The 19,428-nt window shown below is 41.5% G+C and overlaps 3 protein-coding genes across 28 annotated transcripts in view; all 3 read left to right on the forward strand.

Moving 5' to 3' along the window:
* The window catches only part of LOC126999292 (gastrula zinc finger protein XlCGF46.1-like), a 118,879-nt gene that overhangs the window by 54,906 nt on the left and 44,545 nt on the right, over positions 1-19,428 (forward strand). The window lies entirely within an intron of this gene.
* The window catches only part of LOC126999291 (uncharacterized), an 87,853-nt gene that overhangs the window by 25,933 nt on the left and 42,492 nt on the right, over positions 1-19,428 (forward strand). The gene's annotated exons all lie outside the window — the stretch shown is intronic.
* LOC126999290 (gastrula zinc finger protein XlCGF57.1-like) overlaps positions 1-19,428 on the forward strand; it is an 86,777-nt gene that overhangs the window by 21,945 nt on the left and 45,404 nt on the right. The gene's annotated exons all lie outside the window — the stretch shown is intronic.

Below are 19,428 nucleotides of genomic sequence, written 5' to 3' on the forward strand. Positions count from 1 at the left end.
AACAGTCAAAAGGAGAAGGAACAGTCAAAATGAGAAGGAACAGTCAAAAGGAGAAGGAACAGTCAAAAGGAGAAGGAACAGTCAAAAGAAGAAGGAACAGTCAAAAGGAGAAGGAACAGTCAAAAGAAGAAGGAACAGTCAAAAGGAGAAGGAACAGTCAAAAGGAGAAGGAACAGTCAAAAGGAGAAGGAACAGTCAAAAGGAGAAGGTACAGTCAAAAGAAGAAGGAACAGTCAAAAGGTGTTGAAGTTAGTGAAGAAGTTATTTAAGTTTCCGATAAAAGTATAGTTTCTTTAATTACTCCTCCACATATTTTTATAAATCCAGCAGTTTAAGCTGAAATTACTGAATCCATTATTTTCCTTTATTATAATTAATTTCATTTAGTTTCTGTAAATCAAGTTTTGTATTCTTAGTTGAACTGAGATAGGTATATTTGCCTTTCTCGGGTTTTGTCTGTACAAGTTCCTGTCATTGAAAATAAACACGTCTTAGCAAGAAGAGCGAGACCAAGCCGCCACCAGCCCATTCTCTACCCTCCGTTCACCTCCAGATCTTAGCCACGGTGTTGATAATTCCAACATTTGGTGCCCAGACCCGGGAAGTGGAGCCTTCAAGACTTTCCTGTGAGTAATCGTGGCTAAGATAACCTGTCAGAATGGGGGAAGGGAAGAAAGAGGTAACAAAGAAAAGGGCGGCTGCTCGAGGCTGGGTTACCAGACAGTCCACAGCCTTAAAGGACTTACTAGACAAACCCAGCATCAGTGAATTTGAGTTGAGAAGTGCCATAGAGACCTTTGACCGTAGATTAAGCACTTTAGATGAGAGACAGGCTGAACTTGAACTTATAGTAGATGACGGTGACCTAGATCAGTGCATAGATGAAGCAGACAGCTACAGACGTGCCAGTCAAGAGAATTGGCTACGTGCAAATGAGAAGTTACAAGAACTAATGAAGGCCAGTCAGATTGAATTAGGTTCTGTTGGGAGTACTTCTACAACTGGCAAGTCACCTGAAGTGAAGTTACCCAAGCTTGAACTGCCAAAGTTTAAAGGAGATGTTACAGAATGGCAGTCCTTCTGGGATCAGTTTAGCTCTCACATAGATGACACAGAGATTCCAGTTATAAGCAAGTTTACTTATCTGGTGTCTTTGTTAGAAGGAGAAGCTAAATCAGTAGTTCAAGGTCTCTCACATACTAGTGCTAATTACAGTATTGCTTGTGGCTACTGAAGGAGAGATATAACAGGCCTGAGAGAATTATATTTGCCCATGTACAGTCCCTTTTGAGTGGCCATGTCCCTGGGAAGGCCAAGGGACCCAAGTATGTGACTCAACTTTGGAGTCTCAGAGATGAGATACTAACACACAACAGAAGTTTAGAGGCCCTAGGTGTGTCAGGCAAGCAGTGTGAAATCTTCCTAACTCCCATCATCCTGTCCTGTCTGCCCAATGAGATCTGTCTGGAGTGGGCTGCAAGGGTGCTGGACATGAGAGTGACCTCGACTGGCTTCTGACGTTTCACGACAAGAAATTGAGAGCATCGAGAAGTCAGAGGCCTCAAGGACGTCACTGCGGGTAAGAGGGAGAGTCTGTCTTCCCCTGAAGAGAAGAATTGGCAGGCTGGAGCCTAAAGGAAAGGTATCATCCATGGCTGTATTACACACATCTTCGGAAGGTGAGAAGCTCCTTTGTGGATTTTGCAACAAGAAACATGCTTCCGAGAGATGCTTTGAGACCCAGAGACTTAGCGGAAAAGAACGCGTTGAAAGAATTGAGATTGCTGGAATGTGTTTCAAGTGCTTAGGCAAAGGACACATTGCTAGAGGGTGCTATGCCAAGTGTCAGAAATGTAGAGGTTATCACCACCATCTCATTTGTGGTGTCAAGATAGATACTAGTAAAAGTGAACCTGTAAGAAATGAGTCAGTAAAGGCAACTCAAGAACTAGCTACTGATAATAGTAATGGAGAAACAAGTAAGAGTCAGGCTACTAATTTTGCTGGAGTTTCCTTGTCTAATATATCAGTTAATAAGGAGACATGTACTATACTGCAAACTGCTCAGGCGAGAGTTGCAGGAGCAAATGGTGTTCTTCATAGGGCCAAATTGTTGTTTGATAGTGGCTCCAGTAGGACATATGTCAGCAGTAAACTTGTTAAGAAATGCAAACCCACATGGAGCTCCAGCAAACCCATTTCTTATTCAGTATTTGGAGGTACACCTCCAATATAAAGCAGTGCAACCTGTTTGATCTGAAGGTTCTGATTGCAGTGATGCACCACACAAGTTAACAGTTGTAGAGATTCCAGTGATATGCCAACCCTTAGTGACAACCACTGTGCCTGTAGGTATACTATGCAAATTTCCTGTGCCTCTTGCAGATGACTATCAGAGTGATTCCTATATGGATATAGATATACTAGTAGGTTAGGATGCTTACTGGAAATACATAATGTCTAATGAGTCTGTGCAAGTGGGAGGCGTAGTGGCCCAAAGATCATTGTTTGGCTGGGTATTGTCAGGGGCTTGGAATGCTGACACTAGTTCTAAGGTACCAGTAACCTCTCCACAGATGTTATGTATTTCTAAAGTGTCTGATTATGATGTGAGCAAGTTTTGGGACTTAGAGACTATAGGGATACAGTCCAAGGAATCCGATCATAAGTTTGAGTCAGATGCTGCCTTGCAAGAGTTTTCACAGAATGTTTCAAATGCTAAAGGCAGATATAAAGTGTCATTACCTTGGAAAAGTGACTCCTTGAAAAGTGCCCCACTCAACAATGAGAAACTTGCTATGAAGAGACTAGATAAGTTACATGCCAAACTAGATAAAGATGTTGAGTTGAAAACTGCATATTACAAGGTGTTTGAGGCCTATGTGCAAGAAGGTATTGTTGAGGAAACAGTAATGAGATAGTCTGTGAGAATCCTACCTTTTTTATTCCTCACCGCCGTGTGGTTAAATAAGCTAGTAACAGAACTAAGGTGAGACCTGTCTTTGATGCTTCAGCCAGTGGGTATAATGGAATTTCACTGAATGATTGTCTCTTGAAGGGTCCTTCACTCAACCCAGATTTAGTAGAAGTGATGATCAGGTTTAGAAGATGGCCTATTGCTCTTACTGCTGATGTTACCAAGGCCTTTCTACAGTCGTGTGTGAAAAGACGAGACAGAGATGTACACCGTTTCTTGTTGAGAGATGAGGATGAGATTAAGTACATGAGATTCCTGCGGGTTCCCTTTGGAAACACTGCCAGCCCATTTCTATTGAATGCCACAATAAAAGATCATTTAGAGAAGTATCCAAGTACTGAAGTAATACAAGAACTGAAAGAGGATATGTATGTAGATAACTGGCTGAGTGGTGCTGACAGTGTGGAGGAAGCTGCCTGCAAATTGAGAGAGGCTAGTGAGGTTTTGGCACATGCTGGCATGCCTCTGACTAAGTGGGTTTCAAACAGTAAATTAGTAACTTCCATATTTCAGGATAAAGTTGATCAAGTACATGGAGAAGAAGGTACTAAAGTGTTAGGCCTACAGTAGTGTAACACTTCTGATGAGTTTTCTTTGAAGGATTAGAATTGAACACCCAGACTGAGTTGACATATACCAAAAGAAGCATGCTGAGCTTGATTGCCAAGATCTTGACCCTCTAGGTTTTATCAATCCTTTGTGATGTTTGGCAAAATACTTTTTCAAGATATTTGGAGGCTGGGTCTTCAGTGGGATGATAAATTGCCTCAGGATGTGAAGCATAAATTTGAAAGATGGGTCCTGAGTGCAGCATCTCTCAGGGATTGGAAGATGGACAGATGTTATTTTCCTTTTCTTAAATGGAATAGCCTTACTGATGTAGAGCTTCATGCCTTTGGAGATGCTTCAGAGAAAGGTTACGGTGCCTGTGTATGTATCCGTACCTGCTTACCAGATGGTGCCTACAGGGTTGCATTAGTCACTTCAAAGTCTAGAGTGACACCTATTAAGACCATAACTCTGCCCAGATTGGAGCTGATGGGGGCTTTATTGTGTGCTAGATTAGTAAGCTTTGTGAAGCATGCCCTTCATCTAAACATGAATGCCAAGGTATTTTGCTGGACTGATTCACTGATAACTCTAGCTTGGATCAAGGGTGACCCTGTGAAGTGGAAAATGTTTATTGCAAACAGAGTCACAGAAATTCAAAGCTTTACTCCACCAAGTTCTTGGCATCACTGCCCTGGACATGAGAATCCAGCTGATTTAGTTTCTAGAGGTGTCTTAGGTGATCAGATTGTATCAAGTAAATTGTGGATGTGTGGACCATCTTGGCTAGCTGAACCTCTTAGTATCAGTATAAAGGAAACAGAATCAATTTGTACAAATGAGGAGTACAAGACTACTGAGGCTCTAGCATGTGTAACTGTAGACCCTACTCCACCTGTGTTTGAATTTGAGAGGTGGGGTGACTTTAGTAAAGCTCAACGTGTTGTTGCTTGGGTGTTGAGGTATACATAATTATATAACACCTGATAATAAGATTTCTGGTCCACTTTCAGCCAAGGAGTTGGATGATGCTAAGGTAAAGATGTTTTATCATGTACAGAGAGATATGTTTCCTCATGAGATTAAGGCTCTGCTAAGTGACATGCCTCTTCCTAAGGGGTCAAAGTTGATTAATCTAGATCCCTTTCTAGATGATAAAGGTTTATTGAGAATCAGAGGTAGACTGGAAAATGCTGAATTGAGCTTTGACTGTAAACATCCAATAATAATTCCAAAATGTCACCTAGCAAAGCTACTGGTCAAGTTTCACCATCTTTTTCTCAAACATGCAGGTGTATCTACCATTGTATCTACCTTGAGAGAAAGTTTCTGGATTATAGGAATTAGAAGAATTGCTAAGACTGTGATCAAGGAATGTGTAAGATGCCAGAGACATGACTCCAGAGCTTGTAGCCAGCCAGTAGCCCCACTACCAGAACTGAGAGTTAAAGCTGCTCCACCATTTACAGAGACTGGCCTGGATTTTGCTGGCCCTCTGTTTTGCTCTGATTTCCCTTCTAAGAAATTTTACATTTTACTGTTCACCTGTGCTGTTGTCAGAGCTATACATTTAGAGCTCACTGACTCTATGAGTGTTGAGGATTGCATGCTTGCCCCACGAGATTCATTGCACGGAGAGGGCTACCTTCAGTGATGTACTCAGATAATGCCAAAACTTTTGTTGCTTGCAGTGGGCAAATACAGAAGGTTTATGGTCACATATCTCCCCACTGGAAGTTTATAGTCCCCCGTTCTCCATGGTGGGGAGGATGGTGGAACGTCTGATAAGATCTGTCAAGTCTGCCATGAGGAAAACTTAAGTGTTAAGTATATTTCAGAAGTGAACTAGAGACTGTACTACATGAAATAGAAGCATGTGTAAACTCAAGACCTCTCACTTGTGTTGGGGATGAACCTAATAGTTCTCTGCCTTTATCTCCCTCACATTTCCTCATTGGCAAAAATGCTAGTACTCACTCTGAGTTGGACCCCAAACCTTCTTGTATTTCCCCTCAAGATCTGAGGAATAGAGAACATTTGAGAAACCAGACTTTAGACAAATTTTGGAAGAGGTGGAGCTCAGATTATATTTCCAATTTGCCCCCAGTTGTTAAGGGTTTCACTTCAAAATGCAGTATTAAAAAATGTGACTTAGTCCTGGTGAAGGAGGACAACATTCCAAGGCTACAATGGCCCCTGGGTTTGGTTGTGGATATTGTTGTGCTGGAAGCTCTCAAGGACCCATAGGTCAGTTGAAGGTTCCGGCGCCAGGCGCGGCCAACTGGCGCGCCAGGCGGAAGCGTGCCAACTCGCATATATTTTTGCTACATGTTTTGTATGATCTAAAATATACTGGTATACTGCAACTAAAATATTCTAGACTGTACTGTTCTGGATATATATAGGAGAAGAGGGCGAGAGAGGCCCAGTCCCAGTCGTAGTAAGCTAGTGGTAAGTGAAGAGTCTGAGTGAAGTGTACTACTAAGGAAGAATATTAAACTACAGAAGCTGTGCAAAGTGTTTACATATCTCCCTCCCACGGAGTCTCCTGACGGCGACACGGAACCCAAGTAACACGTCCGGCATAACAATATTTTCCCTGGTCAGGATGGTGTTCTCAGAAGTGTAAATGTGAAGACTTCCAGAGGAGTACTAAATAGGGCAGTTCAGAAGTTACATAACTTGGAAGTATCTAGCCATGAGTATACTGATGTTAATGAGACTGTCCAAGATTTACCTGAAGTTGATGCAGCTGTCCAGGCCCAGAGTCCTCAGATTCTAGTCCACTTCCTGAGACAGCTGCTGAAACACGTACTCGCTCTGGTAGGTCTGTTAAAGTTCCTAGAAAACTTGACTTGTAACTTCAGTTGAAGTTCAAGTTGACGGACTAGTTTCTGAGGCGGTGAATTGTATTTCGTAAGTGATATGTGAATAATTTAAGGTTGATGCTTTATACTCAGGAATACAGTTGTCATATGTAATAGGAGTGCTAGACTCCTATGGTGGGGAGTATGTTGAAGTTAGTGAAGAAGTTATTTAAGTTTCCAATGAAAGTACAGTTTCTTTAATTACTCCTCCACATATTTTTATAAATCCAGCAGTTTAAGCTGAAATTACTGAATCCATTATTTTCCTTTATTATAATTAATTTCATTTAGTTTCTGTAAATCAAGGTTTGTATTCTTAGTTGAACTGAGATAGGTATATTTGCCTTTCTCGGGTTTTGTCTGTACAAGTTCCTGTCTTTGAAAATAAACACGTCTTAGCAAGAAGAGCGAGACCAAGCCGCCACCAGCCCATTCTCTACCCTCCGTTCACCTCCAGATCTTAGCCACGGTGTTGATAATTCCAACAAAAGGAGAAGGAACCGTCAAAAGGAGAAGGAACAAGTGAAGACAAGAAGGAACAGTCAAAAGGAGAAGGAACAGTCAAAAGGAGAAGGAACAAGTGAAGAGAAGAAGGAACCGTCAAAAGGAGAAGGAACAAGTGAAGACAAGAAGGAACAGTCAAAAGGAGAAGGAACAAGTGAAGAGAAGAAGGAACCGTCAAAAGGAGAAGGAACAAGTGAAGACAAGAAAGAACAGTCAAAAGGAGAAGGAACAGTCAAAAGGAGAAGGAACAAGTGAAGAGAAGAAGGAACAGTCAAAAGGCGAAGGAACAGTCAAAAGGAGAAGGAACAGTCAAAAGGAGAAGGAACAGTCAAAAGGAGAAGGAACCATCAAAAGCGGAAGGAACAGTCAAAAGGAGAAGGAACGTCAAAAGGAGAAGGAACAGTCAAAAGGAGAAGGAACAGTCAAAACAAGAAGGAACAGTCAAAAGGAGAAGGAACAGTCAAAAGAAGAAGGAAGTCAAAAAGAGAAGGAACAGTCAAAAGGAGAAGGAACAGTCAAAAGGAGAAGAAACCGTCAAAAGGAGAAGGAACCGTCAAAAGGATAAGGAACAGTCAAAAGGAGAAGGAACAGTCAAAAGGAGAAGGAACAGTCAAAAGGAGAAGGAACAGTCAAAAGAAGAAGGAACAGTCAAAAGGAGAAGGAACAGTCAAAAGAAGAAGGAACAGTCAAAAGAAGAAGGAACAGTCAAAAGGAGAAGGAACAATCAAAAGGAGAAGGAACAGTCAAAAGGAGAAAGAACAGTCAAAAGGAGAGGGAACAGTCAAAAGGAGAGGGAACAGTCAAAAGGAGAAAGAACAGTCAAAAGAAGAATGAACAGTCAAAAGGAGAAGGAACAGTAAAAAAGAAGAAGGAACAGTCAAAAGGAGAAGGAACAGTCAAAAGGAGAAGGAACAGTCAAAAGAAGAAGGAATTGTCAAAAGGAGAGGGAACAGTCAAAAGAAGAAGGAACAGTCAAAAGAAGAAGGAACAGTCAAAAGGAGAAGGAACAGTCAAAAGAAGAAGGAAGTCAAAAAGAGAAGGAACAGTCAAAAGGAGAAGGAACAGTCAAAAGAAGAAGGAAGTCAAAAAGAGAAGGAACAGTCAAAAGGAGAGAAACTGTCAAAAGGAGAAGGAACAGTCAAAAGAAGAAGGAACTGTCAAAAAGAGAAGGAATCGTCAAAAGGAGAAGGAACAGTCAAAAGGAGAAGGAACAGTCAAAAGAAGAAGGAACAGTCAAAAGAAGAAGGAACCGTCAAAAAGAGAAGGAACAGTCAAAAGGAGAGGGAACAGTCAAAAGGAGAAGGAACAGTCAAAAGGAGAAGGAACAGTCAAAAGAAGAAGGAACCGTCAAAAAGAGAAGGAACAGTCAAAAGAAGAAGGAACAGTAAAGAGAAGAAGGAAGTAAAAAAGAGAAGGAACAGTCAAAAAGAGAAGGAACAGTCAAAAGGAGAAGGAACAGTCAAAAGAAGAAGGAACCGTCAAAAAGACAAGGAACAGTCAAAAGAAGAAGGAACAGTCAAAAGGAGAAGGAACAGTCAAAAGAAGGAGGAACAGTCAAAAGGAGAAGGAACAGTCAAAAGGAGAAGGAACAGTCAAAAGGAGAAGGAACAGTCAAAAGAAGAAGGAACAGTCAAAAGGTGTTGAAGTTAGTGAAGAAGTTATTTAAGTTTCCGATAAAAGTATAGTTTCTTTAATTACTCCTCCACATATTTTTATAAATCCAGCAGTTTAAGCTGAAATTACTGAATCCATTATTTTCCTTTATTATAATTAATTTCATTTAGTTTCTGTAAATCAAGTTTTGTATTCTTAGTTGAACTGAGATAGGTATATTTGCCTTTCTCGGGTTTTGTCTGTACAAGTTCCTGTCTTTGAAAATAAACACGTCTTAGAAGGAACAGTCAAAAGAAGAAGGAAGTAAAAAAGAGAAGGAACAATCAAAAGGAGAGGGAACAGTCAAAAGGAAAAGGAACAGTCAAAAGGAGAAGGAACAGTCAAAAGGAAAAGGAACAGTCAAAAGGAGAAGGAACAGTCAAAAAAAGAAGGAACAGTCAAAAGAAGGAACCGTCAAAAGTAGAGGAAACAGTCAAAAGGAGAAGGAATAGTCAAAAGGAGAAGGAACAGTCAAAAGGAAAAGGAACCGTCAAAAGGAGAGGAAACAGTCAAAAAGAGAAGGAACAGTCAAAAGGAGAAGGAGCAGTCAAAAAGAGAAGCAACAGTCAAAAGGAGAAGGAACAGTCAAAAGGAGAGGGAACAGTCAAAAGGAGAAGGAACAGTCAAAAGGAGAAGGAACATTCAAAAGGAGAAAGAACCGTCAAAAGGAGAGGAAACAGTCAAAAGGAGAAGGAACAGTCAAAAAGAGAAGGAACAATCAAAAGAAGAAGAAATAGTCAAAAGGAGAAGGAACAGTGGAGAAGGAAGAGTCAAAAGGAGAAGGAACAGTCAAAAGAAGATGGAACAGTCAAAAGAAGAAGGAACAGTCAAAAGGAGAAGGAACAGTCAAAAAGAGAAGGAACAGTCAAAAGGAAAGGGGGAGGCGGTGGCTGAATCGACAGAGTAACACCACCGCGTTCAGGAGGACGCGAGTTCAATCCCCGCCCGGTGCCACCAAGCTGGGATTTTTCAGCCGCCGCCGAGTGGCTTAAAATTACCCACATGCTGTCCAGAAGACCACCTATCAACCCGGACTCTAGATTCTAGGATTAAAGATGAGCCTGGAGGCAGCATGAGCCAATGCAAGATGGCGCCACTATAAACACTCGCCTGCGCCAGAACGGGCTGGGCCGACCATCAGGACCCACCGGGAAGAAGCCTTGGGCAGACCATCAGGCCCCACCGGGAAAAAGCCTACCGGCGCTATAGGCCGCGGCGTAAAAAAAAAAAATAATAAATAAATAAAAATAAAAAGGAGAAGGAACAGTCAAAAGAAGAAGGAAGTCAAAAAGAGAAGGAACAGTCAAAAAGAGAAGGAACAGTCAAAAGGAGAAGGAACAGTCAAAAGAAGAAGAAACAGTCAAAAGAGGAAGGAACCATCAAAAAGAGAAGGAACCGTCAAAAGGAGAAGGAAAAGTCAAAAGGAGAATGAATAGTCAAAAGGTGAAGGAACAGTCAAAAGGAGAAGGAACAGTCAAAAGGAGAAGGAACAGTCATAAGAAGGAAGTCAAAAAGAAAAGGAACAGTCAAAAGGAGAAGGAACAGTCAAAAAGAGAAGGAACAGTCAAAAGGAACCATCAAAAAGAGAAGGAACCGTCAAAAGGAGAAGGAACAGTCAAAAGGAGAAGGAACAGTCAAAAGGAGAAGGAACAGTCAAAAGAAGAAGGAACCGTCAAAAAGAGAAGGAACAGTCAAAAGAAGAAGGAACAGTCAAAAGAAGAAGGAAGTAAAAAAGAGAAGGAACAGTCAAAAGAACAAGGAAGTCAAAAAGAGAAGTAACAAGTCAAAAGAAGAAGGAACAGTCAAAAGAAGAAGGAACCGTCAAAAGCAGAAGGAACAGTCAAAAGGAGAAGGAATAGTCTAAAGGAGAAGGAACCGTCAAAAGGAGAGGAACAGTCAAAAGGAGATGGAACAGTCAAAAGGAGAAGGAACCGTCAAAAGGAGAGGAAACAGTCAAAAAGAGAAGGAACCGTCAAAAGGAGAGGAAACAGTCAAAAGGAGGAACAAGTGAAGAGAAGAAGGAACAGTCAAAAGGAGAAGGAACAGTCAAAAGGAGAAGGAACTGTCAAAAGCAGAAGGAACAGTGAAAAGGAGAAGGAACAGTCAAAAGGAGAAGGAACAGTCAAAAGGAGAAGGAACAGTCAAAAGGAGAAGGAACAAGTGAAGAGAAGAAGGAACAGTCAAAAGGAGAAGGAACAGTCAAAAGGAGAGGGAACAGTCAAAAGGAGAAGGAACAGTCAAAAGGAGAAGGAACATTCAAAAGGAGAAGGAACCGTCAAAAGGAGAGGAAACAGTCAAAAGGAGAAGGAACAATCAAAAGAAGAAGAAATAGTCAAAAGGAGAAGGAACAGTGGAGAAGGAAGAGTCAAAAGGAGAAGGAACAGTCAAAAGAAGATGGAACAGTCAAAAGAAGAAGGAACAGTCAAAAGGAGAAGGAACAGTCAAAAAGAGAAGGAACAGTCAAAAGGAAAGGGGGAGGCGGTGGCTGAATCGACAGAGTAACACCACCGCGTTCAGGAGGACGCGAGTTCAATCCCCGCCCGGTGCCACCAAGCTGGGATTTTTCAGCCGCCGCCGAGTGGCTTAAAATTACCCACATGCTGTCCAGAAGACCACCTATCAACCCGGACTCTAGATTCTGGGATTAAAGATGAGCTCCGGGAGGGCAGCATGAGCCAATGCAAGATGGCGCCACTATAAACGTTCGCCTGCGCCAGAACGGGCTGGGCCGACCATCAGGACCCACCGGGAAGAAGCCTTGGGCAGACCATCAGGCCCCACCGGGAAAAAGCCTACCGGCGCTATAGGCCGCGGCGTAAAAAAAAAAAAAAAAAAAAAAAAAAAAAAGGAGAAGGAACAGTCAAAAGAAGAAGGAAGTCAAAAAGAGAAGGAACAGTCAAAAAGAGAAGGAACAGTCAAAAGGAGAAGGAACAGTCAAAAGGTGAAGGAACAGTCAAAAGAAGAAGAAACAGTCAAAAGAGGAAGGAACCATCAAAAAGAGAAGGAACCGTCAAAAGGAGAAGGAAAAGTCAAAAGGAGAATGAATAGTCAAAAGGTGAAGGAACAGTCAAAAGGAGAAGGAACAGTCATAAGAAGAAGGAAGTCAAAAAGAAAAGGAACAGTCAAAGTGAAGTGAAGAGAAGAAGGAACAGTCAAAAGGAGAAGGAACAGTCAAAAGGAGAAGGAACTGTCAAAAGCAGAAGGAACAGTGAAAAGGAGAAGGAACAGTCAAAAGGAGAAGGAACAGTCAAAAGGAGAAGGAACAGTCAAAAGGAGAAGGAACAAGTCAAAAGGAGAATGAATAGTCAAAAGGTGAAGGAACAGTCAAAAGGAGAAGGAACAGTCATAAGAAGAAGGAAGTCAAAAAGAAAAGGAACAGTCAAAAGGAGAAGGAACAGTCAAAAAGAGAAGGAACAGTCAAAAGAAGAAGGAACCATCAAAAAGAGAAGGAACCGTCAAAAGGAGAAGGAACAGTCAAAAGGAGAAGGAACAGTCAAAAGGAGAAGGAACAGTCAAAAGAAGAAGGAACCGTCAAAAAGAGAAGGAACAGTCAAAAGAAGAAGGAACAGTCAAAAGAAGAAGGAAGTAAAAAAGAGAAGGAACAGTCAAAAGGAGAAGGAAGAGTCAAAAGAACAAGGAAGTCAAAAAGAGAAGTAACAAGTCAAAAGGAGAAGGAACAGTCAAAAGAAGAAGGAACAGTCAAAAGGAGAAGGAACCGTCAAAAGCAGAAGGAACAGTCAAAAGGAGAAGGAATAGTCTAAAGGAGAAGGAGCCGTCAAAAGGAGAGGAACAGTCAAAAGGAGAAGGAACAGTCAAAAGGAGAAGGAACCGTCAAAAGGAGAGGAAACAGTCAAAAAGAGAAGGAACCGTCAAAAGGAGAGGAAACAGTCAAAAGGAGAAGGAACAAGTGAAGAGAAGAAGGAACAGTCAAAAGGAGAAGGAACAGTCAAAAGGAGAAGGAACTGTCAAAAGCAGAAGGAACAGTCAAAAGGAGAAGGAACAGTCAAAAGGAGAAGGAACAGTCAAAAGGAGAAGGAACAGTCAAAAGGAGAAGGAACAAGTGAAGAGAAGAAGGAACAGTCAAAAGGAGAAGGAACAGTCAAAAGGAGAAGGAACAAGTGAAAAGAAGAAGGAACAGTCAAAAGGAGAAGGAACAGTCAAAAAAGGAAGGAACAGTCAAAAGGAGAAGGAACAGTCAAAAGGAGAGGGAACAGTCAAAAGGAGAAGGAACAGTCAAAAGGAGAAGGAACAGTCAAAAGGAGAAGGAACAGTCAAAAGGAGAAGGAATAGTCAAAAGAAGAAGGAACGGTCAAAAGGAGAGGAAACAGTCAAAAGGAGAAGGAACAGTCAAAAGGAGAAGGAACAGTCAAAAGGACAGGGAACAGTCAAAAAGAGAAGGAACAGTCAAAAGGAGAAGGAACAGTCAAAAGAAGAAGGAACAGTTAATAGGAGAAGGAACAGTCAAAAGGAGAAGGAACAGTCAAAAGGAGAAGGAACAGTCAAAAGGAGAAGGAACAGTCAAAAGGAGAAGGAACCGTCAAAAAGAGAAGGAACAGTCAAATGAAGAAGGAGCAGTCAAAAGAAGAAGGAAGTAAAAAAGAGAAGGAATAGTCAAAAAGAGAAGGAACAGTCAAAAGGAGAAGGGACAGTCAAAAGAAGAAGGAACCGTCAAAAAGATAAGGAACAGTCAAAAGAAGAAGGAAGTAAAAAAGAGAAGGAACAATCAAAAGGAGAGGGAACAGTCAAAAGGAGAAGGAACATTCAAAAGGAGAAGGAACAGTCAAAAGGAAAAGGAACAGTCAAAAGGAGAAGGAACAGTCAAAAGGAGAAGGAGCAGTCAAAAGAAGGAACCGTCAAAAGTAGAGGAAACAGTCAAAAGGAGAAGGAACAGTCAAAAGGAGAAGGAACAGTCAAAAGGAGAGGAAACAGTCAAAAGGAGAAGGAACAGTCAAAAGGAGAAGGAACAGTCAAAAGGAGAAGCAACAGTCAAAAGGAGAAGGATCAGTCAAAAGGAGAGGGAACAGTCAAAAGGATTTACATAGATTTACATAGAAAATCAGACCACACAGACCCCATGGTCCAGACTTGGTGGTCTGTCCTTAAACCTAAGTGATTTTACATTAATCAGAAGACTCCAAAACGTTGCATTTCTACTCTAGTTGATATTAAGTTGAAGGAAGTGACGGTCGAGCTTATTTTTGAAGGAGTCAATCGTGTTACACTGGACCACTGATGATGGGAGCTTATTCCATTCTCGCACTACAACGTTGGTGAAGAAAAATTTGGTGCAGTCTGAATTTACTTGTCTACATCTGAGTTTTACGCCATTGTTCCTCGTGCGCAAAGTGTCATCGATCATAAACAATGTTGATCTGTCTACATTCGTGAAACCATTAAGTATTTTAAAACATTCGATCAGTTTTCCTCGGAGGCGACGTTTCTCAAGAGAGAACATGTTAAGGGTAGAAAGCCTTTCTTCGTAGGATTTGTTGCGCAAGGAAGGGATCATTTTCGTTGCCCGACGCTGAACACCTTCTAATTTAGCAATATCCTTTGCATGGTGGGGAGACCAAAACTGTACCGCATATTCCAAGTGGGTCTGACTAAACTGTTGTAGAGCGAGTATTACATCTTTATTCTTAAATAAAAGTTTCTTTTAATGAAGCCCAACATTCTGTTCGCTTTATTTGCTGCATCGATGCATTGCTGTGAGAATTTGAGGTTTGACGCGATTTTGACCCCCAAGTCCTTGACGCATTGAACGCTTTTGAGTTTAACGCCGCGCATTTCGTAATCAAACTTTTATTCCTCGTTCCAACTTGAAGGACCTGGCACTTGTCTACGTTAAAGGGCATCTCCCATCTATCCGACCAAGTTGAAATTTTGTGCAAATCCTCTTGGAGGCTTTGCCTGTCTTCGTCAGTGAGAACCGAGTTACCAATCTTTGTGTCGTCTGCAAATTTACTAATGCGGTTATTGAGTCCAACATCCACGTCGTTGATGTAAATAATGAAGAGCACTGGGCCAAGAACTGAGCCCTGAGGGACGCCACTAGTGACAGGCGCCCACTCTGAGTTAAATCCGTCAATCACTACTTTTGTTGTCTGTTGCTCAACCAATTCGCGATCCATTGGTTTACCTGACCGTCAATACCTATTTGTTTTAATTTGTAAAGTAATTTATGATGCGGACTTTATCAAACGCTTTCTGAAATCAAGATAGACTACGTCCAGTGATTTGGTTACGTCATAAACAGTGAAGAGGTCGTTATAAAAGGTTAATAGATTTGATAGGCAGGATCTTTTATTTCGAAGCCATGTTGTGAGTCCCCAATTAATGAGTGGCTTTCAAGGTAACTCACAATTTTGTCTCTAATTATGCCCTCAAGTAGCTTACCTACAACCGAAGTTAGACTAATGGGCCTGTAATTACCTGGTACTTTTTGTCTCCTTTCTTAAAAATCGGTGTCACGTTAGCCTTTTTCCAATCTGAAGGACAATGCCTTGTCGCAAGGACATATTGAATACGGTTGTGAGGGAGGAGTATTTCGCTCTTGTTTCTTTCAGCAGAGTTGGATATACTTTATCAGGTACAGGACTTTTAATTGTTTTAAGTGTTTGGAGGGCTTTAAGGACTGCATCGGGTTTTATTTCAAAGTTAGACAATGCCTGCTCGGGTTTTACATTAGTACTGGTGATCTTGGTGGTGGTGGTGGAGGACTGTTATTAAACACCGAGGAAAAGTAATTATTTAATAGGTTTGCAACGTGTTGGCTGTCAGTCACTAGTGCACCGTCGCTGTTTATTAAAGGTCCAATTCCACTTCTGATCGCCTTCTGTTGTTTATGTAACTGAAGAAGGATTTCGGATTATTTTACAGTTGGCTGCAATATTTACTTCATATCTACGCTTTGCCTGATGCACTAATCTTTTTACTCGTCGCCTTGCATCATTGTAAAGTCTAATGTTTTCGGGCGTGCTTTGGTCTTTCTTTAACCTGTAAGACAATTTTCTCCTTGACTGAGTGTTTAATTTCGCTATTAAACCAAGGTGGACTTTATTAGTGTTAATTCGCTTCGCACAAGGGACAAATGTGTCCTGCTGAGTGAGTAAGTGATTTTTAAAGTTTAGCCAGGCGTCCTCTGCATTGCCGTCATCTGATAGTTGCATATCTATTAGTTTTCGTCGGATTTCTACGAAGTTGGCTCTTTGAAATTGGGCACCTTAACTTTATTTTCAGTCACCGATGTTTGAGCTCTACTGTCAACGCGCACTAGTTTATGATCGCAGGAACCGAGGTGTTCTCCTACCGTGACATTACTGACTAGGTTATCTTGGGTCGCTATAACAAGGTCAAGTATGTTATTATGTCGAGTTGGTTCAGAAACCATTTGGCTTAGATAATTTTCCTCTAGAAATTGATCATTCTATGGGACTCACCTTCTGTACCGACAGTGTCGCCCAGTCGATATGGGGGAGGTTAAAGTCTCCTAGTATCAGTGAGTCGCTGTTATTAAGTGACTGCCTTAAGACGCTGTACATTTCAAGATCGCCATCAAGTGATTGCCCGGGAGGCCTGTAAGTGACAGATATATTTAAATTGACTTTTGCAATGTTTACTCGCACGCACAAGTGTTCAACGTTACTGTTTCTTGGTTTTTTGTCAGTAGGTTGCAAGTAGCTTTTGACAAAAGGGCGACACCACCCTCTACGGTTTACACGATCATTGTTGAAGAATCTGTAGCCATCTATGTTATATTCGGAACTTAAATCAATATTAGTGGTGTCGATAAATGTTTCGGTTATAGCAATTACGTCAAAGTTTTCTGTCAGAGCAAGACATCGCAGTTCATCAAATTTGTTTCTTAGGCTACGCGCATTGAAACTAAGGACTCTTAGGTTATCTTGAAGCTTGGTAATAGAGGTACTGGAGGGTTCAATGTTACGAGTCTGTTGCGGTGTGAGGTGTCTATTTACACGGGCGGGATGGAAGGACGTGGCTGAGAGTCGTTTTTTTTTGTTCGGGCGTTACGTACGGCGTTGTTTAGGAGCCTTCCAAATATGGCTGCCTGATGGGGACAGGTGTATGCCGTCCCTTTGGAAGTCTACTCTGGCCGTAGAAATCGTTCCAGGCGTTAAAGAATTCGACGTCAAGCTCTCCGCAGAGAGTCTGCAGGCGGTTGTTGAGGCTGAAGGCCTTACTGTAGAAGTCGCCCTCATCCCATGTCCGTGGTAGAATTCCTGAAATCAAAATATTAGGGGATTTAGTCTTATACTGCTGGATGAGCCTACGGTACTTGTCCAGCAGTTCCTCAGACCGGGTCGTGGTGACGTCGTTTGTACCTGTGTGGAGAACAAAGAGTGAGTCATTAGAGGCCTCAGCGGAGACCTCGTCCAGTGCAGCTGTGATGTCGTCAACACCAGCTCCAGGATAACAGTAGTTACGCCTACGACGGGGGACTCTGCCACAGAATTCAACCACCTGATGGCGAATCATAGAGTCACCGACCAAGAAGGTGCTCTGTTCCTCGTCCTCCTCCTCCAGTATGGCAAATCTGTCAAAAGGAGAAGGAACATTCAAAAGGAGAAGGAACCGTCAAAAGGAGAGGAAACAGTCAAAAGGAGAAGGAACAGTCAAAAGGAGAAGGAACAGTCAAAAGAAGAAGGAACAGTCAAAAGGAGAAGGAACAGTGGAGAAGGAAGGGTCAAAAGGAGAAGGAAGAGTCAAAAGGAGAGGGAATAGTTAAAAGAAGATGGAACAGTCAAAAGAAGAAGGAACAGTCAAAAGGAGAAGGAATTAACAGTCAAAAGGAGAAGGAACAGTCAAAAGAAGAAGGAAGTCAAAAAGAGAAAGAACAGTCAAAAGGAGAAGGAACAGTCAAAAGGAGAAGGAATAGTCAAAAGAAGAAGGAACAGTCAAAAGAAGAAGGAACCATCAAAAAGAGAAGGAACCGTCAAAAGGAGAAGGAACAGTCAAAAGGAGAAGGAATAGTCAAAAGGAGAAGGAACAGTCATAAGAAGAAGGAAGTCAAAAAGAGAAGGAACAGTCAAAAGGAGAAGGAACACTCAAGAGGAGAAGGAACAGTCAAAAGAAGAAGGAACCGTTAAAAGGAGAAGGAACCGTCAAAAGGAGAAGGAACAATCAAAAGGAGAAGGAACAGTCAAAAGGAGAATGAACAGTCAAAAGGAGAAGGAACAGTCAAAAAGAGAAGGAACAGTCAAAAGGAGATGGAACAGTCAAAAGGAGAAGGAACAGTCAAAAGGAGAAGGAACAGTCAAAAGGAGAAGGAACCGTCAAAAAGAGAAGGAACAGTCAAAAGAAGAAGGAACAGTCAAAAGGAGAAGGAAGTAAAAAAGAGAAGGAACATTCAAAAGGAGAGGGAACAGTCAAAAGGAGAAGGAACAGTCAAAAGAAGAAGGAACCGTCAAAAAGAGAAGGAACAGTCAAATGAAGAAGGAGCAGTCAAAAGAAGAAGGAAGTAAAAAAGAGAAGGAATAGTCAAAAAGAGAAGGAACAGTCAAAAGGAGAAGGAACAGTCAAAAGAAGAAGGAACCGTCAAAAAGACAAGGAACAGTCAAAAGAAGAAGGAAGTAAAAAAGAGAAGGAACAATCAAAAGGAGAGGGAACAGTCAAAAGGAGAAGGAACAGTCAAAAGGAGAAGGAACAGTCAAAAGGAAAAGGAACAGTCAAAAGGAGAAGGAACAGTCAAAAGGAGAAGGAACAGTCAAAAGAAGGAACCGTCAAAAGTAGAGGAAACAGTCAAAAGGAGAAGGAATAGTCAAAAGGAGAAGGAACAGTCAAAAGGAAAAGGAACCGTCAAAAGGAGAGGAAACAGTCAAAAAGAGAAGGAACAGTCAAAAGGAGGAGGAATAGTCAAAAAGAGAAGCAACAGTCAAAAGGAGAAGGAACAGTCAAAAGGAGAGGGAACAGTCAAAAGGAGAAGGAACAGTCAAAAGGAGAAGGAACATTCAAAAGGAGAAGGAACCGTCAAAAGGAGAGGAAACAGTCAAAAGGAGAAGGAACAGTCAAAAGGAGAAGGAACAATCAAAAGAAGAAGGAATAGTCAAAAGGAGAAGCAACAGTGGAGAAGGAAAATTAAGAGTCAAAAGGAGAAGGAAGAGTCAAAAGGAGAGGGAACAGTCAAAAGAAGATGGAACAGTCAAAAGAAGAAGGAACCGTCAAGAAGGAAAAGTCAAAAGGAGAAGGAATTAACAGTCAAAAGGAGAAGGAACAGTCAAAAGAAGAAGGAAGTCAAAAAGAGAAAGAACAGTCAAAAGGAGAAGGAACAGTCAAGAGAAAAGGAAGTCAAAAAGAGAAGGAACAGTCAAAAGGAGAAGGAACAGTCAAAAGAAGAAGGAACAGTCAAAAGAAGAAGGAACCATCAAAAAGAGAAGGAACCGTCAAAAGGAGAAGGAACAGTCAAAAGGAGAAGGAATAGTCAAAAGGAGAAGGAACAGTCATAAGAAGAAGGAAGTCAAAAAGAGAAGGAACAGTCAAAAGGAGAAGGAACAGTCAAGAGGAGAAGGAACAGTCAAAAGAAGAAGGAACCGTTAAAAGGAGAAGGAACCGTCAAAAGGAGAAGGAACAGTCAAAAGGAGAAGGAACAGTCAAAAGGAGAAGGAACAGTCAAAAGTAGAAGGAACAGTCATAAGAAGAAGGAAGTCAAAAAGAGAAGGAACAGTCAAAAGGAGAAGGAACAGTCAAAAGGAAAAGGAACAGTCAAAAGAAGAAGGAACCGTTAAAAGGAGAAGGAACCGTCAAAAGGAGAAGGAACAGTCAAAAGGAGAAGGAACAGTCAAAAAGAGAAGGAACAGTCAAAAGAAGAAGGAACTGTCAAAAGAAGAAGGAAATAGAAAAGAGAAGGAACAGTCAAAAGGA

This window comes from Eriocheir sinensis, chromosome 16, assembly GCF_024679095.1.
Source record: "Eriocheir sinensis breed Jianghai 21 chromosome 16, ASM2467909v1, whole genome shotgun sequence".
Classification (NCBI taxonomy): Eukaryota; Metazoa; Arthropoda; class Malacostraca; order Decapoda; family Varunidae; genus Eriocheir; species Eriocheir sinensis.